Genomic DNA, 24,315 nt, shown 5'->3' with positions numbered 1-24,315 from the left:
AATCAATAGCACCCACATTTAATAATTAGGCCTCCCTCCAGCTCCAACATTAAAATAAGTACTCACATTTTGGAAGCCCAGTTAACTGATCTAAAGCAAACCATTGCAACATTGAGAGAGATTGCCAACCTGGGGCAGAGTTTACAGCTCACTGTTGATGCGTTAGCTGAGCAGGGTGGAGCAGAGACAGAGGAGGATGTACCAGGTAGGCAGCTGGGTAACAGTTACTAGGGGTAGCAGAGGGAGGAAGAGGCAGGCCAGTTCTGAGCTAAGCAATCCCAGCAGATTTGCCAGATTGGATGAAGATACTGTGGAAGGCAGTAGAGAATTGGTAGAGTTGGGTGAGAGTGCTTCCTATAGCAACTAGGGCAACGGTCTCTCCAGCATAGAGAGGAACAAAGTTACTCAGGGACCCAGGCAGATTGTGGTGGTAGGGGATTCAATTATTAGGAAGGTAGATGAGGGAATTTATGTTACCAGGACCGTGCATGCCGAATAGTGTGTTGTCTCCAGAGTGCTCGGGCTTGGCATATTGCGGATTGGGTAGACAGATTGTTGGGAGGGGCTTGGAATGACCTAACGGTTTTGGTGCATGTTGGCACCAATGACCGAGTTAGAGGAAGAAGGAGTGTTCTAAGTAATTATTTCAGGGACATAGGTCGCAAACTTAAGACAAGGACATCCAAGGTAGTATTTTCAGAATGCTACCTGTTCCACGCACTAGTCCAGTGAGGCAGCGGGAGATTAGGGAGGTTAATGCGTTGCTAAAACATTGGTGTAGCAAGGAGGGTTTTGGATTCTTAGAGCACTGAGCTGATTTCTAAGTCAGTTGCCATATTTATTGTCGAGATGGATTGCACCTGAATGATGAGGGGGCTGCTGTGCTACCGGAGAGGATGGTTAGAAGGTTGGAGGAGATTTTAAACTAGGCTTCAGGGGAAGGGGCAAGCAAGTATTTATGGGATAAATATTGAGAGTAGTAAGGAGGAATTTAACAAGAGTCAAGGTGGTGGAGAGGGGGAAAGGGAAGCATAGCCGATAAGGAGAGGCCCTTTTTAAAGCAAAAAGAAATACCTAAGGGAGGCAATAGACTTAAGTGTATGCTTGCAAATGTAAGAAGCCTGACAGGTAAAATGGGGGAGTTAGAACTAGTAGCAATGAATGAGCAGTATGATATTATAGGTATTACGGAGACCTGGTGGGATGATACACATGACTGGGCAGTCAACTTGGAAGGCTATACTCTCTTCAGGAGGGATAGGGTAAAAAATAGGGGGGGAGGAGGAGTATGTCTTTATATTAAGCCAGAGTTAAAACCAAGTATTCAGGAAGTTATTTATGAGAATATTGGTGATAATAAAGAGGCATTGTGGGTGGAAATATCCAGCGGAGGAAAAATTCCGAGAAGCTGCTGATAGGGATATGCTATAAACTGCCAGATATTAGTATGAGTGAGAAAGACCAACTTCTACAGCAAATTGAAAAGGCTACACAACTAGGTCAAGTTTTAATTAGGGGGGATTTTAATTATCCGGACATTGATTGGACTACTGAGACCTGTGGTTCAGTTAGGGGAAATAGATTTCTGAGCATGCTAAAAGACCATTACATGTCCCAATTAGTAGAAGAACTAACTAGCAACCAGACTATACTGGACCTAGTAATAGCAAATAATGTAGACGTAATATCAAATATTCAAGTAAGGGAACACTTGGGAAATAGTGATCATAATATGGTCTCATTTGAAATTAGTTTCCAGAAACAACGGTATAAAGGATCAATTAGGAGTTTAAACTTTAGAAAGACAAATTTTAATATGCTAAAGGAGTCTATAAAGTGCATAGACTGGGACAAAGTTTTTAAAGGAAAAAATACGGAAGAAAAGTGGGCTGTCTTTAAAATGTTGTTGGAAGTATACACGTATAAGTTAATTCCTATGGGAAATAAATGTAAAAGAATGAAGTCTAAACCAATGTGTCTAAATAAAAAGGTAAGGGAAGAAATGCAAAGTAAGAAGCGTGCATTTAAATTGTTTGAGTTTGAAGGGTCTGAGGAGGCCTTCCGTAGGTACAAGGAATGTAATAAAACATTCAAAAAGGAAATCAGATTGGCTAAATTAGAAAATGAAAAACAATTTGCAAAAGAAAGTAAGACAAACCCCAAAAGATTATTAAGTATATAAATGGCAAAAGTAATAAAAAAGATAATATAGAAACCCTAAGAAGTGAGATGGGTAAATTGATAAATGATACTAAGGAAAAAGCAGAGATATTAAACACTTGCTTTTCTTCAGTATTTACTAGAGAGGAACAAATGGTAGGAATAATACATAAAATGGAAATGAAACCGTACCATTAATTATTACTTGGTTGACAGAGGAAGAAGCTCCAGGTCCAGATGGCATACACCCAAGAGTTCTTATGGAGCTTAACTCAGAAATAGCTAGACCGATATTCGTAATTTTCATACATTCAATCTCATCAGGCTCAGTACCAAGGGATTGGTGAATAGCAGATGTGGTGCCGTTGTTTAAAAAGGGGACAAGATCACAACCAGGGAATTATAGATCTGTATGCCTGACATCAAGGGTGGGGATACTACTGGAAGGTCTATAAAGGGATAGTATTCTTACGTGGTGCACAATAAGATTATTAGTGGGAATCAGCATGGATTTGTGAGGGATAGGTCATGTCAAACTATTCTAATTAGTTTCTACGAGGTAGTTAGTGGGAACTTAGACCAGGGCAGCACAGTATATGTGGTCTACTTAGATTTTGCAAAGAAATTTGATACAGTGCCACACAAGAGGTTGGTTTATAAAAAAAAAAGGGAACCGGGTCTAGAAAACAACATTTGTACTTGGATCAAGAACTGGTTAGAGAATAGGGAACTAAGAGTTGTGATAAATGTAACATTTTCTAATTGGTCAAAAATTTTAAATGGTGTACCCCAAGGTTCCGTGCTGGGGCCACTCCTTTTTCATATATTTATTAATGACCTTGGTGATGGTTTAGAGAGTAAAGTTTCTATTTTTGCAGATTACACTAAACTCTGTAAGGTAATAAAATCAGAGCAAGATGTAGCTTCCCTACAGAGGGACTTAAATAAACTGGAAGAATTAGGCGGCCAAATGGAATATGAGTTTTAACATAGATAAATGTAAGGTTATGCATTTAGGGATAAAAAACAAGAATGCAATCTATAAATTAAATGGAATTAATTTAGGAGAATCTATAATGGAAAAGGATTTACGAGTGCTCATAGATAGTAGACTTAGCAATAGTGCTCAATGTCAAATAGCAGTTACAAGGGCAAATAAAGTATTGGCATGCATAAAAAAGGGTATAGATGCAAGGGAAGACAGTATAATTTTGCCACTGTATAAATCATTGGTAAGACCTCATCTTGAAGTTGCAGTGCAGTTCTGGGCACCAATCTATAAAAAAGATAATTTGGAACTAGAAAGGGTTCAGAGAAGGGCATCAAAATTGATAAAGGGTATGGAGTCAATAAGTTATGAGGAAAGGTTCGCCAGTTTAGGCATGTTTACTTTAGAAATGAGGCTTCTAAAAGGATATATGATTAATATGTACAAATACATTAGGGGTCAATACAGAAAACTTTCATGGAAACTTTTTACCCCAAGGACTATACACAGGACACGAGGTCACCCCCTAATTTTAGAGGAGAGGAAATTTCACAACCAGCAAAGGAAGAGGTTCTTTATAGTAAGGGCAGTCAAGATATGGAATTCACTGCCAGTTAAGGTTGTGATGGCAGATTCAATATATATGTTTAAGAAAGGGTTAGACAATTTTTTCACGGAAAAGTGTATCCAGGTATACAACAGTTAATTAAAATGAAGGATAGTAGTGGGTATAGGGTAAAAATAGGACTGCAATTTTGGGTCTGGGGGAATTTCCACAATTGAAACAGATTGGCGGTTACTTACTCTGGATCAATTTCAAATATAAGTGAGGGATCGCAGGAGATCCAAAATAGGTTGAACTTGATGGACTGGTGTCTTTTTTCAACCTCATCAACTATGTTACTATGTTACTATGTATGTATGTTACATGTGATAAATAGATCTATTTCCCTCCATCCAGCCATGACATTAAATTAATAGTATACACATTTAATAAATAGTCCTATTTCCTTTCAACCAATCCAAACATTAAAGTAATAGTATTCCCATTTAATAAATAAACCTATTTCCCTCCCTGCAAACAACCCCGGCAATAAATTAAAGGTCCCATTACCCCATCTTAATTCGATAGCCCTTAGAATTAAATAAAATAGCCCCACCAATAAATTAAATTGCCCCAACATCACCCCACAAATAAAATAGCACCCATTAGACAATTAGCCCCACCTAATCTCCAGCATTAAATTAATAGCCTATCTCCTACCCATGTACTATTACGACAGCCCCCAAATATTCCCTCATACCATATAATATATTAAGATTCCCCCATTCCCTCACACATTATAGCAGCATACCCACTTTCCTCACACTTTATTGCAGTTTACCCCCTTTACCTCAGACATTACAGCAGCAAACACCTCTTTCCCTCACATTTCCCTCACATATAGGAGCAGCATACCCCCCATTCCCTCACACATTATAGCATCCTTCCATTTCCTTCAGAAATTATACCAGTATACACCCCTTTTCCCTCACACTTGATAGAAACATACCCCCTTTCCTCACACATAATAGCAGCATACCCTTCCATTCTTGTACACATTATAGCAACATTACCCTTCGTTCCTCACATATTATAGTAGCATACTCTTCCTTTCCTCACACATTATTGCAGCCCCCCCTTCCTCACACACATTATAGAAACCCCTCCCTTTTCCTCAGACATTATACAAGCATACACCTGTTTCCCTCACACACTATAGCAGTCCCCCTTCTTTCACACATTATATCAGCATACCCCCCTTTCCTCACATTATAGCAGCCTCCCTTTCCCTGTTACTGCAGTGCTGTGTTTGAGACGCCTTTTTCTGCCTCGAGCACAAATAAGACAGCACCTGTCACGTAGTAACTGCTGACTGTACTGGGGCCAGCCACACTAGGGGAAGGAGGAAGAGACAGATCTGCAACCACATTGAGGAAGGTGACTGGTCCCAGAGAAGGAGCCAGCCACTAGTAAGAACTATACTGACCCACTGCTGGCACTCTCTTTGAGTATCTGGTCTGGGGTGGAAGGGAGCTGACAGAGGGCACTTGCCTTTGGTGCCCTCCCCTCAATTCAGTTTTGGTTGTTCCAAATTCACTTATTTCCATTCTGTGGTTGAATAAGAGAGTTGAAAGTCTCACCATTAATCTATAAGTTTAATGCAAATGCTGTTTTGTAACATTAAAAACCTTTTGTACAAATGCAAACCATTTTTTTTACAGGTATGCAAATGCAATTTCAGGTCAAGAGAGCAACATCTTTAAGGGTACAACCTTTTGCACCATTCAAAGGGAGTAGTTGAGTAGACCTAAGGTGAAAATGGATTAAGGGGTGATTTACATTTAAATGCAAAAGATGCCCAGTTTGTGTATGCTCCAACATGCATCTGCACACATATATTTCCCCATCTGTATTTTTAGTAACACACATCTTGAGATATGTGCTATTTGAAATCTAAGTTATAGATGCATAGCAGATATACCTGTCTTTTATAGGTGCAGAATTTACTCTTGGTATTGAATCTATTTCAAAGATACATGTAATCAAATATAATGTGCATCCCAAATTTGCATCTGCATATCCTTACTGTACTGCACTTGCTTGTAAATGCTCCCAGCCCCACATTTGATGCACAAGGGGATAACCGAGAAGTGATTATGCCCCTTAAGATGTCTTTTGTGGCCAAGTACAGTAGGTACACTTGCACGAAAAAAGAAGCAATGCACATTTTTTGGGGTTTGTACCTACTTTTATTCAGTATTGCAGTAACTGTCTAGAGTTTTCTTTGTACATTCAAAGATTAACTTTGTCCACGTGCGTTGATAGTTAAGGTACACTGGAACTGAAATGAACAATCCATAGTGTACTCATTATTATGGTTAGGAAGTCAAGTCTTTTGCTACACCTCTGCGTTTTATAAATGTAAAACAGCCATAAAGTAATGTCATTTACACATTTTCTGTAGACTGCTTCATAATCTGAACATTTCTTAAACTATTGCCAAGGAAATGTGGTCACCCAAGTACTTAAAAAGTATGATAGCACCATTTGTTAAGAAAAAGCTTTAAACAGTCTGCAACAAAAACAAAACAGAAAAAATACTGCCCTCTCCTACCACCATTTTCCCTGGAGAGGCTCCATGACTCAGATAGCTACTTAGCATGCTAATTTATCTGGTGAGCATGCAAAACAGCCTGGACAGCTTGCTAATCATGACTTCTGTTATCACGCCGCTCCATTTCAGTGATCTACACAAAGTAAGAAGCGCATGAATAGAGCAGAGAGGTGTCGGGGGAGGGACAGAAAGCATGAACCTTGGGGGTCAGGGGAATTTTACTTTTCTGCTACATGGTTTGCAAAACATGTATTTAATAAAAATAAGATGATCTGTCAGAGATGACATGTTCTCATTAAAGAGCATATTTGGGGGTTAAACAGATCGAAAGGGTCTCTGGTGATCTCCAAAGGTATTCTGATAGTCTTTTGTTTCCAAACACTTCATTTTAATAGATATTTCACGTAATTAATGAATGTATTCTCCAAATAACCTAGCAAGATATAGAAAAAAATAGGAAAAAAAAGGTTCTCAGTCTCTTAACAGATAAAAATCGTAAACATTCACATTTTGTTGTTGTAAATGTTTTGTTTTATGTGCCTGCCTTGCCAAGATAATACTTTTGACTAATGAGTTATGCACCTTTTTGTTTTTCTTTTTTTTTTTAGAAAAAGACTAAGCTTTCTTGAAAAATACAGATTAAGAAGTGGTCATTTCTCAAGATGTTCTAGTTCCTCGACACATTTCTCATTATTGTTTCACATAAAATGTGTTAGGAGACAAGTGGCATTTGCTCAAAGATTTCTATTTTCTTGTTAATCTGCTGCATTCATTTGTTTTATTTGTCCATATATTACAACCTACATGTTGAATTATGTGAATTTTCCTTTAGAAAATAATTGAAATGCCTGGTCATTATTGCTTTAAGTTGTTTTGCTGTTGTCATGTGCTGGCCTAGAATTTCTAATCCTCAGATTTGTTCAGAATTTTGTAAACAAATTAAAAACACAAACATCTTTGTGCACATATGACCACAATCACAGAACCATAGGTACATTTAAAAAAAGGTAGGTGTTCCCTATTTTTGACTTTCAATATGTATGATCACTAGGACTTTTAAAAAATATTGGATGTCACTTGCGAATCAATGGACTACTACTTGGGAGCCACCTCTGCACAATAGAATTGTGCCTCATTGCACAGCGAGACAGAAAATCTATAGAAGCTCACTACTCCTTTATTACCACTTTTCAAATAAACATTTCACTTTTTGTCACAGAACACTGCTTATGTTCTTCATGAGTTTGTAGTGATATGAGGACTATTTAAAAAATGTGACAATTGTGTATGTGTAAAGAAATTTATTATATTGCTCAAAAAAAACCTGAAGATGTGCTTCTTCACTGAAGAGCAAGATGGTCCCATTTTAAAATATAGAATGAGGCATAATCTCCTCTAGAACTGAGTCTTTTCAGAATTCAAGATCTTTTGCAAATTGAAATGAACATTTTCCCTTTCCCACAGCAATGTATACCCGGAAAATGCACATTCTCCAACCTTTAATCTAATTCCAATAATTTTTCTCTCTGCAAGCTGACATCTGTTTTTTGCACTGGTCCACAAAGAAGGCACACAATACTTTTCAATGAAAATCCAATGTTTCACCTCTTTACCCCATACAACTGTTTGGCAAATGTGGCCATCTTTGTCCATAAACCTCTATAAACCTATGCACGCCAGATAAAATCTAGGGGCCTGATACATCAAGGTACGCAAATGCATACGCATCTGCTAAACAGGACTTGAGCTACGTAAAACACCACATACACAGTGCAAACAGAGCATATACGGCACTCAAAGTCAACTCAATCTCAAACTCCAACGCAAATATAACGGTTTGCGTCACTCAAAGTATGAAACACAGATGCGTATGCGTACCTTGATGAATCAGGCCCTAGGTGCGCTTGTGCTAATTAAGGCTCTCATGAGCATGAGTCATTGCACAACTAAATTATTAAACTAGGGTGTCCTTCCCTCGTGATTAAACCTTTGGGGGTATATTTACTAAACTATGGGTTCAAAAAAGGTGGAGATGTTGCCTATAGCATCTGTGACTGGATCACTATTAAATAACTTTTGGCATAAACTTATTTAAAGCAAATAACGCAGGCCGCTTATTTATATAAATTGCCAATGCACTTATTTTTGATATTGTGTATATTGTGAGATAGGAAATCATTATATCTGAGACCAGGGTAGAAAATTTGGTGTTTCTGTTTACCCTTGGTAAAGGAAATACCCTATTTCTGATGTATACCTGATACAATAAGTCTTTGTTTTGAAAGCCTTCTGCATATCTTAGTGTAAGGAAATGCATTCATGTCTAAGGTATATGTTTGATTTCTGATAAGCATTTGTAAGTCTGTTGTGTAGTGTAGAGGATGTCCTCATTAAGGCTAATTAAGTCTATTCAATGTCAGTATTCAATAATTGAATGCACAACAGGTGGGGGGGGGGGGGGGGCTGTTAGGTCCAAGGGGCTGACTTACCTCTGCTAGGAGTTATGTCAGAACGGTATAAAAGGTGAGATTTGTGAGCATGTAATGTATCATTCTGATGTTCCATCTGACCTGACCTCTGATACCTTAAGTCAGTGGAACTGTCCTTGTCAGGACACTTGAGCAATAAACATCACTCTGCTTCAAGACCCTGCTTGACACCTTCTTCAATATTGCTGTAATCCTGTGACCTGCCAATTAGACCCTAAAAACTAATCCTTTATCTGGCTGTCTGAGGTTTGGACCCAAGCTTTTCCAGTACCACAGCTCTGCCTGCTACCCATGCTGGTCTGGTCAGTGTGATAGGTTAGGGAGGATCCATCCACTTCAAACCGGATTCATAGTAAGAAGTCCAGAGTTACCAGCCCAAGTGTACCAGCACAGGAGTACACTAGCAGTGACAGTTACCCAGAAGGAATGTGGTTTTGAGCGCCATAAAGGAGTTCAATGGTGGCAGCATTGTAAGCCCCTTCTATTGCGGCAATAGGGCGCATTTGGGATAATGAAAGGGAACAGTGGCAAAGTAAGCCCAGTCGTTTCCCACCAACAACAGACAGGGTGGCATAGGCGATCCATCCTGTCACAGCATCCAATCAGATTCTAGATGCCATTTTGTAGAGTGTACTAAATACATGATAACTACTATCTGTTTGGTTGATATAGGCAACATTTCCACTTTTCAAAACCGCAGTTAAGTAAATCTAGCCCTTGGAATTTAAAACCCATCTCATGTTCGATGCTTCTTCGCCAGTGATAGAGTTTACTTTGGACTCTGGACTCCTGCACAGTCTGCTCTCTCTGGGATTTTTCTGTTTACCGATTTCAGCTTCAACTCTGGCTCTACAGCCTTGCCAAATGGCATACAAAGACTTTAGGCTTCTGCAACCTTTGTAAACAGCATTCAAAGACTTCAGACTCTGTACCTTGGCAAATAGCATAAAAGACTTCAGCACACTTGGAAACAGCATTACTACTTCAACTCAACATTCTGGAAACCAGTTTACTGTGAATTCTCTCTGTTCTCTCCGTGAGTACAGTACTTGCACATAGATCTGCATATTTTTATTGAACATATCTCTGATGACTTTTTTTTATATATATATATATATATATATATATATATATGTATATATATATATATATATATATAAAATTATATATATATATATATATATATAAAAACAAAAACAGACATAGATCCTCTGCACTCACCATGTACAGACTGGGGTGCAAGGGGGGGCTGCCCACATTGTATAGACAGAAATACAGGGATACTCTGCACTCTCCAAACTAAATACTGTTGTATATTAAAACAATGTAAGTAACATCACTCTTGCACCCCATTCTTTACATTAATTAATTCCAACTTGTGTCAGGTGAGTCCCAGGTCTTCCATGGCTGCTAGTGCTTGGGAAAGACTTGCCTTTAAAAGTTGTGTGCAGGTAAGCCTTAAGCCCAGATAAAATAGCGTAGCATTTGATCATGTTAGGACTCACCAGATTGGGAAGACTTTGGCGTGAGTTGGTCAGCTTAACATATATTGCAATATGTGGAACTAACATTCCCTGTTTTAATATAGAACAGTATTTAGTACAGCATTAGTTATGTGTTTGGAGAGTGCAGAGTATCCCTGTTTTTATATATATATATATATATATTAGCAGGGTCACCCAGCATTGCACGGGTCCAATTTGTAATGTGTAGCAGTTTTTATACCTTAGCAAACTATTTGGTAAATAGGTGAAAAATGCTATTTAGAAAATAGGATCTTGTGTTTTTGTTATACCGTGTCACAGGGTTTTATTTCCACCAGTCAAACAATTGTTCCCAAACAAACAGTGATCTTTTCAATATTTGTTGCTCTGTCGCATTGTCATGCTGTTGTTATGTGGTCTAATAGCAGCTTTATCTTGACAGTTGTGGTAGATATTCACAAACATGCAAACAAACAAACTTCTTTTATTTATGGATGTATCTATGTATCTATCTATCTATAGATATATCTCTATAAATATATATATATATATATATATATATATATATATATATATATTCTATCTTTCATGTAAAATTATCCACAGCAATTGCTTCAAAACAGTATTAACACATTGTTAAATGTATTTTTATTCCCTGCATATGTAGTAGGCCATGTATCAACCAATTATATTATGTTAAAAGAACAAACAAATGTGTGCACATTTCAAACATAAAAAGTTACAAATGGAAATTGTTTATTTCAAATAATGAAAACAAATATAAACCAGCTTACCATGACAGTAAATTTTGACTTTCTTCAAGGCTACCATTTCTAGCAGATCAAGAGCAAAAGAACATTTTGATTAATCCTATTTATTTTCATTGTATTGTGATTCAAAGCTGTTGTTTGCTTGGAAAATTCATGTTAAGCTTGGAGCGAATAACAAGGGCATAAAACATACCCCTTTCATAAAAAGGGAAAGCCTTATTTTATCTTAGTCTTATAAAATTATAGTAATTGCTGATACCTTGCAGCATAACATCACTATCATCATCAATCATTTTGTAATTTCATGCAAATGGAAGACATGGCAAACATGAATATGGAACTAGACATTTAGATGCAAGTATATGCTTCAGTTTATTTATGAAGTAACAATTCCACTGACACTTGCAGGTGCAAAACAAACACCATACAATGATAAAATGTAAATGCACGAGAGTGAGAAGTGAAAAATGCTTCCACAATATCAATATGCATTTTTTTTTTGTTTTTTAACAAAAACATCAAAAAATAATTATTTTCCTAACTCGATTTTTTTTAAAAAGTCATCTTTCCTTTTCTAATCTTTTAGGGAAGTGCAAATAATAGGTTTTGTGTAAAATGCAAGTAGTACAGCAGCAGTAGCATAGCCAGTGACAGTGCAAGCACTGTGTAAAGACATGTATATTTTCTATAAAGTAATCTAATATTTCTAGTAGAGGGTATAGGCATTCAGGATGGTCTCCTGTCTGAAACATCTAACCCTACATGAGATGGACCAGCCCGTTTTTCACTCCCTCAACTCTCCATGGTCTAGAGAGGAAATGTAATCAAAATATTCACCAATGGAAAATACCCCAGCCCTGCTGGCTTTCTCAATTCCTTTCACAAATCTATATAGACCAGTAGTGACATTTTAAAAGTGATTTAGTGTTTTATTTATTTTTGTAAACTTGTGCCTGCACAATTGTGCACAGACACAAATTAAGTATGTCTCTCCGGATTTAGAGTTGCATTACGCCTAGGTGCTCCTTATATCTAAATACAGACATAGAACATACATGTACTTTGTGTAGATACAAAATATAATACCTAGGAAAAGCAGCTCAGGCATTACTGTAACCCTAAATATGTGCAGTACTCAGGAGGTCATTGTTACTTGCATCTCCATGTCCTTACTATACTGCTCATGTGTCACACGTTGGACCTGCGGACCTAACATCCGGGTTCTGGCGCACTCACCTGCCCACGCTTCCTGAGCATCCTGCTGGCTCCGTGTCATGGCAACTCCCTCTGACACCAGTAGCCTGCTTTCCAGGACTGCGCATGTGCAGACCCATCTTTTGTCACCTCCTCCTTTTGCCCATTGAACACCCTTTGGATGAACTGGAACAGATTGCAAGCCAAGCCTTCACATCCAGCATCAGTGCTAACGTCATAAATAATCTACAGAATAAATGGACACGCATTCCCACAGTAACACTCCAGCATCTTGTGGAAAGCCTTCCAAGAAGAGCGGAAGCTGTTATTGCTGCAAAAGGAGTACCAACTCCATATTAAAGCATATGTATTTGAATACAATTTCATTACAGTCCCTGTTGGTGTAATGGTCAAGCACCTGAATACTTTTGCCCATATACTGTATGTATTGAAGTGCAAGGGGCTGTAAGTGTTATGATCCGTGCAGCTCAAAATACTGGAGCAAGTTGTGCTCATGCTAAGTGTGATAAATTTTATGTGACATGTATGAATTGTACATGTGAATTTTGAAGCACAAATGAACTTGTGATTAACTCAAAATCCCCACCTTAATGTCTAGCAGTTGGAGAAAGTGACCCATTAGCCTAGATCGTCTTATTTTCTTTCTATGGTTTGATTGACTGTAACTGCTCTAATGTTTGCAGACTTTTTCAACCAAATATGTACCCTTTTCTTTATAATATAAAGTTTTACTTATTAAAAAATAAAAGACGTTTGCAATAGGTTTGTGTACTAACCAATTAACACTATGTCACTCACCGGAGTGTGAGTGCCTCCACTCTGGTACGTGGTTCTCCATCTTTCCCGCTCACACCTGTGTGGAACCGCGGCCGTCCGCCATCCTGTCGTACTGCGCATGCGCAGGTCCCTTTAACAACTACACCTGACCACTAATGTGATTGATGGATCAATCACCCCTCCCTACTTAAGGCACCTGCAGCCTTAGGTAGTTGCCTGATCTTGAAGTCTCACTCCCAGTGAACTTCTATAGGTGTGTGCAGTTTCCAAACTGCTTCCAGCTCTACTCCTGTGTGCAGTTTCCAAACTGCTTCCAGCTCTACTCCTGTGTGCAGTTTCCAAACTGCTTCCAGCTCTACTCCTGTGTGCAGTTTCCAAACTGCTTCCAGCTCTACTCCTGTGTGCAGTTTCCAAACTGCTTCCAGCTCTACTCGTGTGTACAGTTTCAAAACTGCTTCCAGCTCTACTCGTGCTTCAGCTTCCACGCTGCTCCCTGCTCAACTCAGCGGCGGTTCCCATACCGCTACAACGCTTCACTTCTCAGCTGATTCCGGATCTACACAACTGGGTATGCTCTACTGACTATTGACTATTGCCTATTGCTCGCATACCAGTTGTATCCATTGTTGTTTGCTGCACAGGGTACAAGTACCCATATAGACTGTGTTACTGCATTGCTTCATTTAGGACAAGCTTTCACTCAAGCTACGATATCTCCTAACGCTACTACTTAGCGTTATTGTGCATATCTGCTGTGACCAGCTTCTCCTCCCTGCAAGGCATCTACTCCATACAGACTATTCATTGTGCCTTCCATCTCTGCCTCACAAGACATTGCTCTACTCGCGCTGTTTCCATACAGCCACAGTTTGCCTTTCAACTTCACTCTCCTGCACCTGGACAAGTCCTCATTCCTTCTCACAGCAGTGGTACAACTTGCTGCACGCAGACCACTGACTTCCCTGCTACCTACCCGCACCTGGACAAGTCCTCCTATCACAGCGGTGGTACAACTTGCTATACGCAGACCACTGACTCTCCTATTACCTACCTACACCTGGACCAGACTCCTCACCATAGCGGTGGTACAACTTGCTGAACGCAGACCACCGACTACCCTGCTTCCTACCTGCAACAGTACTATTCATCCCATCACTGCAGTGGTACAACTTGCTGTACGCAGACCACTGACTCCTCCTCTACCTACCATCACCTATCCACGTCCACTCCTCGTGTCTACATTATCTTCAGCCTCCAGTTTACTGCTCCAAGTCGCTGACTTTCCTCTAACCATAGCTGCAAGTCGCTGACTTCCTCAGACTATCTCTACTCTCCTGCTGTTGTGTCGCTCCAATCATTCACCTGCCTGCTTTGAGGTGCGTGCCATATCCCCGCCTCTCTAGCAGAGTTCCATCTGGTGAAACTCGGGTAAGCAACTCCTAGTGCCCGTGACACACTAGCTGTAGATAACATGGTTAATCTGAAAGAATTGCTCCAAGTGGTCTTTCAGCTCAGTTTGGACCGCTAATAAATGATCATTTAGTTTGATACCTATTGAAGAATCATTAGGTAGAAGTAGTGAAGCAAAGAAAACATCAGCAGGAGTAAAAGATATGTCCCTTAGAGAAGCAATTTGACCATATATAATTTAATTCTTATTTAGAAATTATGGAAAAAGGAAGTGTTAGATGGGGTTTCTTGAAAATATGGAAAATGTCCACCTCCCCTACAGTACATATGTAATTTTCTGAAGCAACGTATAATTTTTAAGCATTTTTGTGCAAATAAGCCAGTTTGTATGCGCGGTACATTAATCTACAAATGTTTATGGAGTGCAAAAATTCCATTCCATTCCTAGCTAAATGCATCTGGGAGTACTCATGCATTGTTTGCAAATGTAAAAAGGAGATTTTAAAGGATGTTAAGGGCACTTTTACATGATGTGCTTCCCATGGGTTTAGTGAGTAGCTGTAGAGCCTGTTTCTCCGTACAAAAGGACTAGTTCTTTTTACTAGTGCCTAGAAGGGGACAGTAAATTTAAGTTGTCTTATATGTTTTTTTGTATGATTCAAGCACATTTGACATGAAAAAAGACAATCAGATATGCCCAATAAAGTATGTAAGAAAAATTTTCAAACACACAAATGAGAGACATGTGGTAAAAATTGTCTCAATGTCACATTGGTCTTATGATTCATATCAGACATAAATTTAGCTTAAAAAAGTAAAGTAATAAAGGAGCAGTCATAAAGTCTTAAGAGGCAGGACTTTAAAGTGATTTTTTATAAGTCCTACCATGCACATTTTTATGTGCACCTACAACTCCACAAAGCAGGCATTCCTCCATTTGGTGAGTGACTATGTGGGCGCTAGATAGACAAACATGCACACACATTATGAATTCATTGTCCTTTCATGTTTTTGTAATATCTATGGATTTATAAAGTCCTCACTCACAATCCCATTTATCCCAAATGCCTCTAAATGTCTGATTTGTATCAACATTTTGAACCAGATTGGATATAAACCCATATACAGGCCTCAAAAATCAGCTTTGTTTTATTGCGCATGCACAATAAAACAAAGCGGATTTAATAGATAAATGTAACCCCTAAGCCTAAAGATGCAGACTGTGAGCTTTGCAAGCGCAAATTATGCACATAAGTGTAGCACACCCCTCAGAGATGTTGCCTAGTTAAAGTAGGAGGCATATCTGTTTCTGCCCCGGAAGGCCTAGTACAAAGATCAGTGCTGATGACACAGAGCATCAGCTCTTATACTTACTGTGTTTTAAAATAAAAAATAATTAAATAAATATATAAATAATGTGTCTTCCACTAAAAGAAGGAACCTGCACCAATTATATACCACTAAAGCAGGGGAACAAAGAGTTTGGGGGCACCCAGTAAAACTGCCAATTACCAGGCTATACATTTTCATCAAGTCTCAAGCAGAAGAAGGCCTTCCAGTCCAATAAATTAACATATATTTTCTCACAATTAAAATCACTTTTATTAACTTGAAATTCAGAATATTCACAATACTACCTCCACCAGAATATATAAAATATAAACAAAAAAGTCATAAACTATGCTCTAATAAAATATCTTTTATCAGACCCTTAGGTAGGGCCGGTAAATGATGTCTGGAGATTTTGAGTCTTAGGTGCATATTCAATTGTCTGCGTTACTGTTAAAAGTATCACGGCCTGCGCATTATTACCATTATTACGGTAATAGTGCGCGTAATTACCGTTATTACGGTAGTTCTAAAGCCGGCTTTTTGCTCGCAGCTCCCTGAGCTGAGAGCAGAAACCCGGGTTTAAACTACCGTAATAACGGTAATAGTTTTAACCTGGCGGTACTTTGGGGGGAATTGAATTCCCCCCTTAGTGTGTACAATTGTTATTATGTGAGTATTCATCAAACACATTATTGTTACATTTATGTCAATAAAGACAGGGGGGATATATTTACTAAACTGCGGGTTTGAAAAAGTGGAGATGTTCCTTATAGCATTTCTAGTGATCATTTATTTAGTATGTTCTACAAAATTACATGTAGAATCTGATTGGTTGCTACAAGCAACATCTCCCCTTTTTTAAACCCGCAGTTTAGTAAATATACCCCAGTGTAGCTTTCAAACTTGTGTCATTATCTTGTGTCATCATACTCACATTCATGGCCTCACATGTACATATAGTTAGAAAAGATGGCTATCCCTATTTACAGGGCAAGGAGCATATATTAATTTTATTAATTTACGTAAGTTTTTTTAATTAATATATTTATTACTGTTTGTTCTACTTCCTTCTCCCATGTTATTTCAACAGTTGTATAACTTATACTTAGATTTCCTTATTGCATATTAAAGGTGTCTTATAACATTACATTACATTTTCTCGGACATACTCCCATATGTGCATTCAAATATATTATATAACTATAGGCATACTGATCTGTTTGCTACCTTTAAATGAGTAGTAACCTTTGTCTTAATTGTGAGAAAGATTTATTATATGCAGAGATCCATTAACGCTAGGGGAGATGCACATCTCATATGCCCATTATTGTCCATTATTGTGGAAAACAACATTCCTATATCAGACTATTAATTTGATGTAATCGCCCTGTGGTTGACAATTGTTCTTAGATTTAGAATTGGGCTTCACCATAAAATGACAGATTACTTATGTAGCTTGTATATTGTCACGAACGCCCAGCCTGTCTAAGATACAGCAATCTGAAACTTAGCAATAAACACACCTTTTCTGCCACCACAAAGGATTTATTATAGTGTCTTTATGTTCACCAAAACCACTTATTAATGTTTCACACTTAAATCACATATACATGTAGCCTGAGCCTTCCTGGGCTTCGTAAGTAAGAGAATAACGGAGAACACGCTAGATTACATTTATTTAATCTGAAAAATATTTCCAAGGCTTACTTACAAAAATTAATAACAAGACATACAATAAATTTGCACAAATAAGTTTCAGAAAATAAAATAGGAAATAAAATGAGTCACTACTTACTAGTTAAAGACCGATGTGTGAGGGAACACAATTCAGGAAAATGAGACATTTCAGTCTTGATAGACTCCCTCATGAAAATGCAAATGTTATTGATAAGGCAGAAGATTGTAAACCCTTCTTACAGGCACTTCACCCCTCACCTTCGGAATTACATTTTCAATTAAGTCAAATTGATTCCCAAAATGACATAGAGCATTTCAAAGTGAATTATCACTAAGATATATGTTTGGGCACCTCAGAGAATCTCTCACCTCTGCTTTGCTTGAGTGGCAAGATGGTTTACAACTTTGGGCTTCAAACTCCTCCAAGACCATTATCTATCCCGGGCCTGGCTAATTTCAAAAGATTAATGACACTTGCATAAATTCAAGCTCATGTCATTTAGCAAAGCACATGTTGAGATTACATTACAAGGTTGCATAAAATATTCACATGGTCATACATGAATTCAACAGAAAATAACAATCAGTCATTAGATATACTGCATAATCGTCTCATATATTTATTGCATTTAAATTACCCCTGTGTCCAAAATTCTTATACCTTTGTTCTAAAAATCACAAAGGTTATACTGATTTACCAACTTTCACAATTTATAACAAATTTCAATTATCATACAGACATGCTACATGATTAGTCTTTAATTACATCCACGGACAGGCTGTAGCAGACACACAGACAAAGCATGCTGTCAATCTTTAAGCAACAAGTGCACAAGTAAAATCAGCTGTTGATCTTTGGGCAGCACGTAAATTTGCTATGCCCTTATCTTCTCATTAATGTTCACATATTTGTGATTGTTCTTTTATATGTAACATAGTTCATGTGTGCTACATGATCAGGTTCTTCTTATTTTGTATTAAGATCCCTTCTAGGATCTATTAATAAATGTGATTTTCTATTTGTTTCACATTTTCTGGTATTTCCTCCTTCTATGCAATAGAATGTGACTCTTTTTTCCTTTTTCTATATGGTTTTTATTGTTTATTAGCGCAGACACACTCTTCTTTTCTAATCTATCTGGATGACTGCTGAAAGACATTGGAATGGTAGACACAGACCAACATCAGAGACAGTTAAAGGACAAAACTGTATAACAGGCAGAGAGTTATTGTCACAAGCAAGCAAATATAGTTGACCAAGTTATGTCAGTACACAATTATTTTATAGAAAATAGAGGAGTTCAGAAAATAGGGTACAGAATCTGTTGCTCAGGCATTGGTCAAGGAGCAAAAATGGTAAAAGAGAGGATTTGATGATACCCAAATGCAAGTACCTGTAACCCAATATGCTTGTCAATCCATAGCCTAAGCACACTCTTTACGTGATTTTGAGCATGCAGTCAGCCAAGTGGGAACATAACGTCTTCGGTTGATTGAGAGGTTGGTGACACTCTTGTCTTAAGTTAATCTTTGTAGACTACCATTTAAGTGGATTTTTATATCACTATCTAAGGTGCATAAAAACGATAGTTTGAACATGCTTAAACATGTCTATTACAGTCATTTGTAAATCTTCAAAATGTGGCCAAGAGCACAATTACTTTTCCTTCCAGTTTTGTGATGTCATGTGTCCATTTGTGCACATTTGCACAGGTACTCACATGCAGGGCCACCAATAAGCATTATGGGAACCCTGACAAATTTTGATCCAGGGCCTACTTCTCCTTGAGAGATGAGTTTCAAAATTGTTATATCTCAACGTCTGATTAATAAAATTAAGTTTAGAACAATAATTTTATTATGTTTTGGGATGGATAAAGCAAACACATGCAACAAAATATAACATTTTAAGCTAAAAATATATTATATAGACTCTCTCAATGTAGATGGAATATGTGCCCCTGGATATTTTCCCTCCTAGCTACTATCAAATTTCTATGGGCATAGAGAGAAACTTTATAGTAAACCCTAAACTTGCTTTTCTGTAGTGGTTTTCAAACAGGTAGGTGCTAAGCTTTGAACAAGGTATTCCCAGTTACTGCAGATCAGAAGATTAGCTGTAGACTGTAGATGGTACTGTAATTTTTACTGTATTGTAATAAACACATTTTTAGAAAATATATTAAGAAGTAGAACCAGTGGTCAAAGTGGAAATTTAAAAGTGACAGTTTGGAAATTTAGAAGTGGTGGTATAAAAATGTAATGGGAATGTAAGTAAATGGAATTTAATAGTTTTATATAGAAGACAGTAGGAGAAGTGGCGGTATGGCATACCACCATATACACCGTCACTTCGACCACTGAGTAGAACTGTATATTGGTGCTGGGGTAGTGCAGAGATTTTCTCACTTGAGAAATGATAACACTGCACAGCACACATGGCATGTGACTGACCGCTGTGGTGCTAATTGCTATGTTATTACATTTAAAATTTGGAAAGAAAGCAGTTAGTGTTGAAGAAGGGCCGTGCTACTGTTTGCTCTGTTCATTTTCTCCCATCAGTTAAAGAGGTAGAAATAGTACCCAGCCATTTTATGTGCTATAAATGACCCCCAGACAGCATGCCAGGGAAGGGTATACCTGTTCTATATGCTTATATTTCATTTATATCTGCCTGTCTTGTCTCTATTCATTATGCTTCTTGCAATAATTTGTAGTTTATTTGTGCTCTATGTTTATGTACTTGAGTTATGTAGCCTTTCTTGGTTCTTTAACCTCCTGTCCACCACCACATGAATTCCATGTCACTGTCACTGTTTGAAATAAATGATTATACAAGTAATTAAAATTGATTGTGTCATGCTACCATTCATAGGTGGAAGTCTCAGTGTTTCCATTCTGCAGAGTAGAGCACTTGGTCATGCCAGGCCATATGCAGATCTGCTTCAAGCTATGCCCCCAAACTGTTAACCATTTGCTATTTGTTATTTGTGCCTATGCATGTGACCAGCTTCAAAGCAAGTGGGTTGAAGTGCCAATATGACACCGGCCCACATTGACCACTGCGGTTACAGTAATAGTCCCTCTACATGACTTTACCCCAAAATGTGTCCTCTTTGTGTACCCCTGCTCACATTGCAATTTTTTTTCAAGATGCTAAATAATGTAGGGGATCATTTTCTTATTCTGATTTGAGGAGCTTGGCAGATTAGAGGGTTGCTTGCTGAATTCAACAAGCTGCTGTAAAGTATTTCTCATTTGCCTAAAAGAAAAACCAGTGTAGTAAGATATAAGTGACATTCCAATGACTAATATTATCCTATTAAGTATATATACACCTGTTTTGGACAATTTACTTTACATAATTAAAGATACATTTTTTTTTTTCAAATGAATCTACCTACCTGTGTTCATTGATTTGATACACATTTTCAAACATTAACTGAATTTTTGGATTGCTAACTGCTTGCTGTTTCAGGGGGTTTGGGGGTGGAAGCAGTATGGGAACAATACATACAGATTTCCCTACCACTACACACCATCAAGCCAAACCTCAATCCCGACAATGGTCAAGATAGGAGTCTGCAGAGACACTTCCCTGCTTGCTGTTTTTCATAATGCTTTGCAAATGAGGCTTACTGTTTGTAATTGCCTGGTAACAAGTGGGGTGTGCTTGACCTTTGATGTGTTTCTTTGAGTAATTCAATTACATTTTGTTCCTAATCACGTGTCTATTATTTAATGTACATAATTCTTCCAATCCTATGCAATATATGTGGGGGTTAATAACACATTACCATTATATTTATGTTTGCTTATAAACTCTCAGAATGATTACAGTTATTCTAAATAACAATGTCCAAGATAAAGCGGAAAAAAGTCTTGAATGTCATGATTTAACAGGAGTAGAAAGAACAGCCAGCTGGTGTCTCAGTATTCACAGATTGCAGTGAACGATTTCATAGAACCAAGGAAAACATCCTCAACCTGTGCTTTGAAATTAACTTTTCTAAGCCAGCATTGAAAGGCCATGATCTTGTGCCAGTAGATAAATGCCCAGCTGTATGATATAGATATTAGGTGAATATGATGACTGAAGTAATAAGAAAAGACAGACAGATATTGAAGACAGAAAGAAATACACATTTCATGGTATTAAAAATAAATATCTATATCAAAATAGCATTTAAAGAAAGATGATAAATAACACTGAGAATAATAACAGTTAGTTAACCTGCCAATTTGTGAATCAGTCTGTGTCAAAAAAAATTAAATATGGAGAAATGCTATTGCTGACATAACTCTTTTTCACCTAGAAAAGCACTAAGTTTCTAAATTATTAACTATTCATCTCTGCCATGGCAGATGCAAAATATTACTGGTTGTGAAGCTCGGAATCCAAAGGGTGTGGCTGCGGAGTTAATGTGAAACTTATATCACATTAAATATGCAAAACCCAAGAACCCTTATATATGGGGATATCTGGCAGAGCAAAAGGAATTAGTGAGAGAAGTGCTGCACATGTCAGGAGGAGAATCAGTAATCATCCTCCAAAACCACAGAGCAGGAGAAGAGAATAACATTCCTTACATTTGTGCTCCTGCATGGATATTTTTACGTGGCCTGCATGGAGCAGGACAGATACAGGGAGAGTTGGGACAGATATATTGTGTATACTTTTTTTCAGACCAAGCTTACTAGGACCCTACATAACAGTCCTGCATTGTACCAGGTCTCACTGTGGCTGGGGGTGAGGACTCGCCTCGGGTTCATCCCCACAGCAACAGTGAGACTCGACATTTGTCAGTGAAGTCTGACTGGCCGTATCTCAGAATAAATGATTTTCATTTTGATTCACTACCAGAATGCCCCTGTAAAAGAGTGGAACTTAGTCTCATGAGAAGAAGGAAAAGTAAGTAAATTGGAGTTGAATGAGTTGCTTTAGGGGAGTGTTCATTTGTTGCTAGAGCACATGGGGGGAAGAATGTTCTGATGCAGGTTGGAGAGTGGAGAATTTTCTGCTATAGTGGGGAGAGGGGAGTGTGTGCTGCTACAGGAAAAAGATAGGGAATCTGTCATTACAGAGCTGAGGAGAGAATGTGTTATTACAGAGGTGAGAGGGCAAATGTGTAATTACATTGGTGAGGGAGAAGGGATGTATTATTACAAAGCTGAGGAGGGAGAAATATGTTACTAAAGAGGAGAGGTGAGGAAAGTCAAATGTTTTAAAGGGGAGGGTCACAGCTTTCTCCCTATAAGATGTGATCACACCAACTACATGGAATGGCCACTTGCCCTTTGGTGGCATATGATATACAGTATGTCTGTATTTAGGGGGGAATTTTAACAATGTGTGAGGTAAGGTATAACTTGGCTTAATTGCAAATAGATTCATTTTTTTCCTTGTAGACAATTCTACATATTATACAGGTTGCGCGAGTTAATCTTTACTGTGTACCCTTTAAATGACTATTATCACACAATGTGGCCCTTTGACCAAAAAAGGTTGTGCATCTCTGATTTCGTAAGTGTAAGCTCCTGAGACAAGAAACTCTGTATTTCTCTCTTAGTCTATGATAGGAGGGGGATAAAAAAAAGTTATTCTTCTACAATGGTGAAATGTGTTCAAGAGGTTTACCATGGATTGTAGAAAGAGAGACTGAGCTGCAGTTGGGCATTTCACCTTAGCGCATGTTTAGGTAGGTGTCAGGGAGGACATAATGGGCCTAATTCAAATAGGAACACAACTTGCATGCTTGTATAGGAGCTCAGTGCTACACAGCATCAAACCCTGTTCTTTAGGGTTGGGGCTTGAAAAAACAATCAACCCACCACACACAGATATGACTGCTATAATGCTGACTAGCACTGGGAACCAAGATAATACTGTAAAATAGAATGCAGCACAAGTGCCAGCATACACTCATAGAGCATGACTGTTGTTTTTGATAGACCACATTCACATTCCTTTTAACAAAAAGACCAGAAATTGTTTTTTAAAAAAGCTATGAACTTAAAATACGTAGTAGTTCCAAGCTTACATAGAGCCAAAAATGTAAATATAAATTAGGGATGTGCACCAGCGACTTTTGGTGTCTCGTGTTTTGTGTTTTGGATTCGGATTTTCTTGAGGTTTTGGGTTCGGATTTGTTTCGCAAAACACCTGCCGAAAGGTTTTGGTTCGGATTTAAGGTTTTGGATTCGGATTTTTTTTGAAAAAAGCATAAAAAGTTCAAAAATCAAGTTTTTGGGCTTATTTTCACTCCTACGCTATTATTAACCTCAATAACATTCAATAACAATCATTCCCATTAATTTACAGTGTATTCTGAACACCTCACAATATTGTTATTAGTCCAAAACGTTGCAACGAGGTATCTTTCTGGACTGCGTAGTGGAGTGGTCCCCACAATATAATAAGAAAACCATCAACTGGTGTTAATTACACCAAAAATTGTACCTGGACTGCGTAGAGGAGTGGTCACCACAATATAATTTAAAAACCCTGAACTGGTCTTAATCACACCAAAAAATGTACCTGGACTGCGTAGAGGAGTGGTCACCACAATATAATTTAAAAACCCTGAACTGGTCTTAATCGCAACAAAAAATGTATCTGGACTACGTAGAGGAGTGGTCACCACAATATAATAAGAAAACCATCAACTGGTCTGGATCGCACCAAAAAATGTACCTGGACTGTGTAGAAGAGTGGTCACCACAATATAATAAGAACACCATCAACTGGTCTGAATCGCACCAAAAAATGTACCCGGACTGCGTAGAGGAGTGGTCACCACAATATAATTTAAAAACCCTGAACTGGTCTTAATCGCACCAAAAAATGTATCTGGA

The sequence above is a fragment of the Mixophyes fleayi genome, chromosome 5 (genome assembly GCF_038048845.1).
Source record: "Mixophyes fleayi isolate aMixFle1 chromosome 5, aMixFle1.hap1, whole genome shotgun sequence".
Classification (NCBI taxonomy): domain Eukaryota; kingdom Metazoa; phylum Chordata; class Amphibia; order Anura; family Limnodynastidae; genus Mixophyes; species Mixophyes fleayi.
The sequence above is the reverse complement of the archived record's forward strand: the minus strand, read 5'-3'. Positions refer to the sequence as shown.